This window comes from Thalassophryne amazonica, chromosome 19 (assembly GCF_902500255.1).
Source record: "Thalassophryne amazonica chromosome 19, fThaAma1.1, whole genome shotgun sequence".
NCBI classification, from domain to species: Eukaryota; Metazoa; Chordata; class Actinopteri; order Batrachoidiformes; family Batrachoididae; genus Thalassophryne; species Thalassophryne amazonica.
The window spans coordinates 48,023,251-48,033,594 of NC_047121.1; the positions used below are offsets into that span (position 1 = coordinate 48,023,251).

At 40.7% G+C, this 10,344-nt stretch overlaps 1 long non-coding RNA gene across 1 annotated transcript; it reads left to right on the plus strand.

The window, feature by feature from the left end:
- Positions 1-3,694: 3,694 nt before the first annotated feature.
- Positions 3,695-7,230, plus strand: LOC117532172. The gene is made up of 3 exons (XR_004566802.1): positions 3,695-3,732; positions 5,589-5,657; positions 7,175-7,230. It is a non-coding gene; the product is annotated as an uncharacterized LOC117532172 (long non-coding RNA).
- Positions 7,231-10,344: the final 3,114 nt, after the last annotated feature.

The following is a 10,344-nucleotide window of genomic DNA, read 5'->3' on the forward strand; positions in this document are numbered from 1 at the left end:
AGAAAAAAAACGGACAAGAAACAATTGTCCAACATGGATTCAGTGCACAGAAAGGTTTTTTTTAAATTTCACTGTTCCGGTTAAATGATTAGTAAACTAATGTAAAACTGTCAGTATTGTAACTTGTATGCCAGTTGTATTCAGAGTGTGAATTATACCACAACAATATCGGTGATCCTAGCTTTCTCTAGCCATCGTTAGTTAATCTGCATCTTAACGTAAAAGTTAGAAAGTAGAAGGTTGGCATTCATCTGTAGACGCTTCATTCATGGAAGTCCGTCGAATCGACGAAGACGTCAGTGAGGCCGAAGGTGAGAACGCACCGCAAAAGCAGATGCACAGATGCAGCCACACTTTGGGTCAGGTCTTCTCTCTTTGCGGGCCTGGCGCTTTTGGTCCAGGTCCTGCACGTGCTTCTCTTCAAAGGTCTTGACCCCCTTGTGGACGGCAAGTCAATAGGCACTGCGGTCAGTTTCCCACCCATTGACGGGTATGCCACAGGCCCAAGCGATGTCTTCAGGCAGTCTTTGTAGTGCTTAAGAGGTCGTCCAGACTTTTTTGTGCCAGAGGACAACTCAGAGAAGAAGACCATCTTCGGAAGTTGCGTGCCATCCATCCGAACCACATGCCCAGCCCATTAGAGCTGAGCCTTCATGATGAATGCCTCAATGCCAGACATGTTGGCTCTGCAAAGCACTTCTGTGTTGGAGATACTGTCCTCCCATGAGATGCCCATGATCTTTCATAAGCATTGGAGGTGAAAGTGATCAAGAGTTCTCAGTTGCTTTCTGTACAGTGTCCAGGTCTCACAGCTGTATAACAGGGATGTGACAACACCTTTACATAATCAATTCAGAACCTTTGAATGTTAGACAGTAAAGTGTGTTAAACAAGCTAATTAGCTGAACTACTACAGTAACTTTTGGCTTGATCCACACACTGGACCATTGACTTAAATAAGCCATTGATGGAAGTGAGGCAGGAAGAAAAGATGTGCAACTGAGGTCAAGAAATAGTCTGATCAACTTTAACCTTTGGAGTCCAAACAAAGCTCTCCTGTGTCCTGGTTAACTTTTCATCATATTTCCATTTATACAGTGTCATACAGAAACATATATCTTACATTCAGAAAGTTGACATTGTTCTGAACATTTTGATATGCAATACATGGGCATAACCCTATAACAAAGTACCTTAAAGGGGTAATTTCTTAAGGTGTGGTAAAATCAAGAAAATAAGGATTACCTGAAACTGCATTACAAGATTCTTCCAGGCATGAATATGGGAAATATATTGTCATATTTATAATTACAATTAAGAAGGATATATATAAATGGTTTAAAACCTCCCACACTGTTGTTTTTACCTCTTTTTTGGGGCAGTGGTGGTGGTGGTGGTGGGGGCAAGACACCCCAATACCTCCTGTAATTTGAACCAAAACCTTTAAACTTGATACACTCCATCAATAGAAGTGGAACAATCTGAAGTTCCTGTGACACTTTCATGCAATCACTGTTTAGCAGTTGTGAATCTCACGGTCTGTGACTTGCGTGAGAGGTCGGTTTCGGCAGAGTTCTGGTTTAAGGCACAACGTAAACACACCTCATGAAGTATGGACAACAAGGCAACATCGGGGCACAGCAGAAGTCCATCACAAGTGCTACACCTCTTCCAGATAGTCCTCTCAACTTGAGAGAACGTGTCCTCATCATAATCGCTCGTGAACTCACTGGATCGGCACCATCCTCATCCTCGCTAGCCAATGTTTACATGGCTTTGAAACGGCAAAATTCCACTGGCACCGCGGTGCATTCTGGGAAGCGCAGAGGGATTATGGGAAATGTTAAAGTACCGAATGAAAAGGTTTGAAAGCGATTTTAGGCAAAACCTTGACACATCGATACAGGCATTTGGAGGCCAAAAATACGTGACTGGACACCAAAATTCTTAAAATCGGATAATCTTAACTATTTGACTCTTGAACAAGTGTGTTTCTCATCATAGTGGCTGAACGATGATAGGGCAAACTATACATTTTTGGATTCTGTACGAGAAGATGACTAATGTGGTATATGTTTGAAAAAAATTGAGGCATTTCTGAATTTTGATCGCAGTTGACCCTATTTTGACCTCTACCACAATTTGCCAGACAGACTGAAGGGGATACCCAAGACAGATTAGTTTAGCATCTCTTAAGCAACACAAAATTAATTTCAAACCCTTTTCCCAGTGAAAGTGTCAGGGGACTACTATACTTCCTCTACTATAAGTTGCCCTTGTTTGTTTTGCTTTTTTAAAATAATGGAGGTTTTATGGCATTGCCAAGGGAAATCTATTGAGGGTATTATTTGCACAGTAGTTTATTCAAGCCTGTTCTGAAATATGTAAATGTTTTTTTATGGATAAAGCTGGTGATGAATAAGAAAAGTATAAATTCCTGTAAGCTGAACACAGAATCATACAGTACGTCCTACAAATACGTGACCTGACGCGGCGCTTTAATCACTGGCGAAGTGGCTCAGAGTCGCTGCTAATCAGTAACAAGTAAATGACAACCTTAAGAGCGGCTTTTGGATTTGTAAATTTGCTCTTGGCATGACAATCTGAAATCTTGCTTCAACTGTGATTGGTAATGTGGTGCAGATGGCTGCTTTGGTAAACCTTTTTAAAATAATATTGTGACGGGGCAGCTGCAGTGTGGGTCAGTAGTTCTGTGATGCTACTACAATCTACAACAGATGGACCTCGCAGCAGAGCTGGAAATCCCCTGGTATCCCCACAAAACACAGCACTGAACTGCCTGCCTCCATTTTACATCCAGGAACTGTGTTTATTTGAATAAGCGCTCCAAAGCCATTATCTAATAACATGAGTCACTATCCCCCAGTTATTGCTGAGGGCCAAACATTGAGTTTTTGGCAGCGAATGACACGGATGCAGTGGAGAAATAGGAGGATTTCAAATGGATTTAAGAGGAACAGGGTATTGGAATGATTACAGCACATCATATCTGGCAATCTGCAGGGAGTGTATGTGACTCAGAGAATTACCTTGACAGTTTTATTCAATGACAAGTTATTTCTCGGCAGTCCGCAGCTTTCTTCAGAACAACGGAGGAAAGTTAAAAGATTTCCATTAGCAACAATCGAAAGACATTTAGCAAAACTGTGAGCCTTTACTTGACAGTCTGTGGTGCAAAATCTGACACAGGAAGGGCAGGTGAATTTTGGGGGTGAACAGACGCGTTACTGTTTGTACATTACATTACTGCAGTAAAATCTTTTTTGTCCACAACAACAACATGAACCCAAAAAAATATCTAAAAATGGAGCCCAGGTTGAAAAATGTCAGTGTGTCAGTTTGATCATTGTTGTGTCGTGGGCACAACATAAAATCACCTAGTCAGTGTGTAATCTGTCATTGATATTAAGACACAAGACCGGAAAGTCCTTGTACGTTGCTGTTGAAAGAGAGAGAGACCAGTCAGATGTGAAAAGTCTTCTATCAAGGGAATAAAATGAAACACATAACATGCACCTGTGAATGCAGCAGGCAAAGTACCACAAAATGCTGGTGGTGTAGTGACTGCTGCAGCTGTTAGATTAACACCCGTTGCCTTATCTCCAAGTTCAGTCTTTAATCACTCTGCATGCATTGCTTCAGCTTTGAGAGGCACCTCACATTTCCTGAATTAGTCCACACCATGACACATTGCTTGCAGCACTGTTATCGGTAAGGTAAAAACTGTTTACTTTTATGCTGTGGAGTGTCCTGCACTCTGAGGCACAGGAATGAGTTGTTATTTGTCTCTTTGGGTTTTAGTGTGTGATTTGTTTGAATATGGGTTTTGCATCAAAGCATGGGTTGTATTGTCAGCAGCATAAGCTTTTCATTCAAACCACATTTAGAGTTGTGAAAAATGAATTCAGTTTGATATTGTTTTTTCCTAACCCCAATTCTATTTAATTTTTTATGTATATAAATGTATTATTTGTAGCACTTATTGTGATTTTGGTTAAACCTGGCAGATATACTGGGCGTATGGACGTTAAGAAGTGATTTGACTTTAAGATTGGTCAACAATCACAGTCAGAGGTCAAGGAATTTCTGGCCTCATTCTAACACATAGGGAAATGTCAAATGTTCTGAAAATGAGTTTAGATATTGTATTGTTAGTGATCCTGAGCATTTAAAAGCCCATCTGACATTTTCACTACATGATTCTGAAATATGGGTATGGCATCGTAGTGCTCTTGGAGTACTTGACATCCAGGTTTGGTTAATTTTATGTTTTATATATAACAATAAATTAAACATGCAAAAGCCCAATGAGCACTTTTAACAGTCACCACATTTCATTATGTTTTGCACAAAAATAATTAAAAGGAAAACAGTAATTGTTTTTGAGGCCCATTATGGTAAATGATTACTCTGCAGGGTTACATAGCGACAGTTTGATGCCATTATATAACACCACATGCAGGCTGTGATGCCAACACTGCTCAGTCACGATGCTTCCACCATCGAAGATAATGTCTCCATTCACACCTCACGCTGACAAAGGCAGCAAATGAAAGCTCAGGGAATGTGGTGAAGGTGTGGCGTGCACTGTGAAATGTAAATGTGTTTAACTGCTGGGTTCCGTCAGAGCACATTATGTAATAACTCAACAAAAAGACATTTTCACTTCATTATATAACAACACATGCATTTAGTGTAGGATTTAGTGTCATCTAGTGGTGAGGTTATAGATTACACTGTAGCTTTAATGAGATCACATAGAGGCATGAATCGAGATCGTGATTTTAATATGACTAATCGTGCATCCCTAGTGAGACTGGATTAAAATACAAAAAGATTGTTACTTTTGTGCCTCACGTTTTGTTGCACGTTATTGAAGTTCCCACTGCATAATATCATATATGTGTGATTTACTGGCATTATGTTTAATGCCATAGTCATGCATCAGTTTTTAGCATATTCTTTTGATAATGTGTACCACTGCATATATCCAATTTGAATCCATCCGTCCGTCCATCCATCCATCCATCCATCCATCCATCCATCCATCCATCCATCCATCCATCCATCCATCCATCCATCCATCCATCCATCCATCCATCCATCCATCCATCCATCCATCCATCCATCCATCCCCGCTTACTCCAGTTAAGGGTCACGGGGGGCTGGTGCCTATCCCAGCAGTCATCGGGCGAGAACCGTTATAACATAATTCACTATATTATTATATTTTCCTCAGAAATATTGCAGCTCCCACATTTTGCAATAACCACAGCTAGATGTAATAATTTATTATAATATTACATACTGCATTCAGGCTGTTTTATTACAAATTGTAGCTGTTATTGAATAAAGGAGGGAAACTTATTACATTTAGTTGAGGTATCACATAATGTGTTGTTACGCTCCCATTACACACAGGCCAGGATGTAATAAATATCTTATATTTTGAAGGCAAAGACAGACAAAGAGAAGGGGTTTGTGCAGTTTATTCCCCATACTTCCATCTTGAAATCAACAGGTGACATTTGAGGGATTTTTTTGTGTGTGTCCCATTTTTATTTTAGTGCGGTTGGGGACAAGATTGAAAAATCCACGAAAGGATAGAACAGAATTCATCTGGAGCTGAACATATGGTATGGACATGGCACTTTGACCTCCCAAGAACAAAACTGCCATCTCAACTTCTGAGATTAGTCATTTCGCCAGGAAGGGGGACCAGTACATGTTTCAATCGATGAAAATGTCATCAGGGACAAACCTATTTTCCTCAGCTCTGTTGTAGATAAATATTGTTCAATCCTGCACTGTCAATGCCCCTCTGCCTTCAAATGGACCCCCTCCACCCCCCGCTACACTCCACACATGGCAACACACCCATCAGAGATTTCATCAGCACTGAAACGCAAAAATCCAAAGAGAATGCAGCTGCCGGTGATGGTGTTTATATCAGATATGGATTTGTCAAGTGCTGATGAATTACATGTTTTAAAATAACCCCTATCAATCTTCTAAGTTCTGCTTTTGGCAACTGTGCACCGAACGCCAAAACACAAAATCGATAACGCAATGCTCATGTACACCCACAGAAGAAAGACAGGAACACAAATGGGTATGAAGAAATCCAAAAAAAAAAAAAAAAAAAGCTTTTTTAAAACACCCGTCTGCAGTCATGCTGCTGCTACCGATCTCATAATATCTGTGATTAGTGATGATGTTTGGCCCACTCCAAAAGGGCACGCAGTGCATTAGTGGCTGATTTTAGGGCAGTGAAAAATACAAACAACTTGACATTTTGCATTGAAGAGAATCACGGTGTGCTAGGTAGAACTCCAGCTGCTCACCGTGCACCATTAGGCTTCACTGTGAATAGAAAATAAGTGATGCACATGATTTGAGCTGCAAAACAAATGCACTGTCACTATTTTTGTTGTTGTTGTTGGCACGTTTGTCAACTCCCAGGATGTGATTGAGAAGTTCTGATTCTGCAGAGGCTGATTACAAGAAGTGTTCTAAATTTTTTTTTTTGATTCAGTCAGTTTCGGTTAAAAAAAATTCCTTGACATTTTAAAGGACAACTCCACATTTTCATAACTGCAGTCATGTTAAAGATTTTATTCACCTTTAAAATTTGCACACATATGAAAAATCCAATTTTCAAAAATAATTGCTGAAAAACAAATACATGGATGTCAATACTGCATCTATAGTGGAGTTCTTAAAAAACCTTAAAAAAAACTATAAATTGCTTAGTTATTAATGGTGTGTGTTTTTATAATCATAACATAAATAGCTGTATAATCGTAACATAAATAGCTGGAGACCATATTTCTAGACCCTAGGGCCATATTTCTTCAGAACATTTGTACAACTAACATGCCACACTTGAAATAAAACTGAATTTCTATGATTATTTGTGTTGTTTGTTGACTATATGGTTGATTTTTAACTCCCAGGAAGGCTGCCAAATTCACACTCATGGATTCACTTCAATCGATAAAACATCCTCAAAGTGCTTTACAATTTAAAACAGAATCAAAATTTCAAAATTCACAACATCAATACACAAGAAATAAGAACAGTGCAATAATTAATATAATGCAATTAAAATACCCTCATATAATCAAATTGTGTTTTTTTTATAATTTGCGAGGTGACATTCCACGTCCCAACAGCCAGGGGCTGTGAGCATGGACCGGGCCGCCGGGCCACCCGCCCTCAACCGCCACCCAATCCTCTCTGCACCCGACCCCCATGGCCCCCTCTGCAGGTGGTGAACCCACAGGAGGAGGTGGCTCGGGCATCTTTTCCGGATGCCCCTTGGACGCCTTGCTGGAGAGGTGTTCCGGGCACGTGCCACTGGGAGGAGGCCCCAGGGAAGACCCAGGACACGCTGGAGGGACTACATCTCTCGGCTGGCTTGGGAACGCCTTGGGGTTCCCCCGGAGGAGCTGGAGGAGGTGTGTGTGGATCGGGAGGTCTGGGTGGCTTTGCTTGAGCTGCTGCCCCCGCGACCCGACTCTGGATAAAGCGGAAGAAAATGGATGGATGGATGGATGGATGGATGGATAATTTGCAGTTGTTTAATTATTAAGATCCTGTTGTCTTACATACCAGTTGTACATGTTCAATAAAGCCCCTCTATCAATCAATCAATCATTCATAAACAATATTTACGTTGGAACAAGATTTTGTGCACATGAGCTTTTGACAAGAGTGGAAATTGTGCAAATCAAGGAATAGTTGTAGATCACCCTCTATGCATTTGCAGGTATTAATGAGACAAATTTAACTCCATAGGAAGTTAGCTTGCACACTGACATCCGCAAAATGTCTTATAAATCACTCCAGAGGTGTTATTAGATTCCAAAAACAGCATTTTCTGTTTTCGAAGTGTTTATTTCTCACTAGCCTTTCCAGAATATATGGGAAAGGTGTTATTTCTATCCAAAAACAAAGCAAAGTTAGCAGCTAGTGACACCAGGAAGCGACGTCACCACACTAACGTCCGCTAAATGTTTTGTAAGTCCTTCCAGAGGTGTTATTAGGTTACAAAAACTGCATTTTCAGTTTTAGAAGTGTTTATTTCTCACTAGCTTTTACATAATATATGAGAAAGGTGTTATTTCTAGCCAAAACTAAGCAAAGTTAGCAGTTATCAGCACCAGGAAGTGATGTCACCACGCTAACATCTGTGACATAAGTCCAAGGTCTGTGTCCCAAGGATGTTTTCTGTGAATGTGAAGACTCTGGCAGTAATAGAACTGGACTTATGCTGAGCACAAACGGACGTATGGACGTACGGATGCAAAGCCTTCACAATAAGCAATGGCCATATTTGATGGCCTCTGGTAAAAATCCAAATAAAAAGAAAGTTAAAATAAAATCCTAATAAAAATAAAGTCTGTAATTATAAAAGCTAGAAAAGCATAATTTATTTGCCTAATGTCAGCTGGTACGCTGTTCCCAAGCTTCTGACTTCATGTTCAGCCTTGGAACACTCAGTGGGTCAGCACCCTGAGTCTACAGGCCACATGGCGGCACATAAGGCTCAATATGTTCAGCAAGAAATCGAGGTGCACAACCACTCAGGGTTTTTATATGATGCAGCAGAGCCTTAAAATCTGCCTTTGCATAGACAAGGAGCCAGTGAAGAGCATCAGCACTGCGGATACATCATCAAATTTCCTCATTAGGTTTTCTTGCAATGAAGCACTAACAGTGTTTTAATATGACTAGGGCTATAAAGTTCAACTTATTTTCAACTTCAAATGAATGAAATAAATCAAGCATCACAATGCATCACATTATTTTGTGGTCTCAGCTGGATGAAGCTACAGAAAAGGTCCATTTGTCCTTCACACTGTGGCCACAGCTGGACCAGGGTGTTGTGAACATGAGACATGGATATGTGTGCGTGGAGCTGACGTGATGTTTGTGTCTGTGTGTAAATCAGTTTGGTGGCCATCCCTGGCTCTCTCTCTGTGTCTCTCTTGGATGTGTGTGAATACAGAGGGCCGTTGTTATTGGAGGGTTTGTCTCTGTTCTCAACATCTGAGGGGCCACACAGACGTCCACAGACACCCGCTCCACAGGGTGCACTGCCAAGACATTCACTGCCATCACCCTGGGATTCTCTTCCTGTAGAACACAGCGTGTCATGCCTTTTCACGTCATTCAGTAGAGTCGATGCCAAGAGGCAGAATGGTAGGAGGTAGAGGGAAGGAAAGTCTGGAGGAAAAAAAACAATAAAAAACTGACTGGTGATGTCATGGAGGTTTTTTCCAATATCTATACTGTAATCTATGGTAGTTATATCATTATGACACTATTACAACAGAAATAAATGTCAAGTACACGTCTGTCTGTAAACCAAGTGCAGGGAGCTTTAACGTGAGTGGACGGCCTCTATTTTGGTGACCTGTTTCTATATGATGTCATTGAACTTTGTCAGAAACTTCAGCCTTACCATAGTAATGTAGAAACAGATCAAAACTAACCCACTCTGCTCAGATCTTGGTAACCAATAACACAAGAGAGCAGACTTTGGCCTTAAAGTGCTCAGAGATTTCAACTTTTCTTTGAGCCAATAAAATGTTTTTCATGAAAACACCTTTTGACCTCTGTAGTGGATTTCAGCAACCATTGAGGCTGGAGACAAGAGGCCTCATTTATAAATGATGTTATACACACAAAAACTGTATCTGTTCTCGGACATGTATTGGAATTTATGAAAGAACAACATGTGGTAATGTGTAAGAAAAGAGAAAATGACACTTTATAAGACATACAGAGACAAATGGTGTTTTCTCTTTTCTTACACACAATTCATTCCAACCACAATTACATACATACATCACTTATCCAGGATCGGGTCTTCACAAGCCAGTTCTCCTTGTGGTAACGTATCTGACACCTCCTGCTTAAAACTCAAAAAGTCAGAAGGATCGTGAGGCCTCACTTTCACGGTCTGTATTCAGTCTGCATTACCGTTTGACAGGTGTACCGCCCCAGTCAAACTCCCCACCCGCCACTGTCCCCGGAGTGGGTCACACCCAGTGGGGCAAGGTGCTTGACACCAGAAATGAGAGCCCACTTGGGGCTCGCCTCCCCGCCTCACTGGGTGTAGTAACACCCCCCCCACACACACACAATTTTTTTTGCAAGAATAGGGTTTGCGATCAAGATTTCCCAAAGTAACTGATCCATAAACTGACATCCGTAAACTACTTAAACTGAAAGAAAATATATATCATGAATGATATTCACATTTTGTGACACCTGCATTCATGTTTTGTGGGATATTTTAGTCACAGTTTGCAG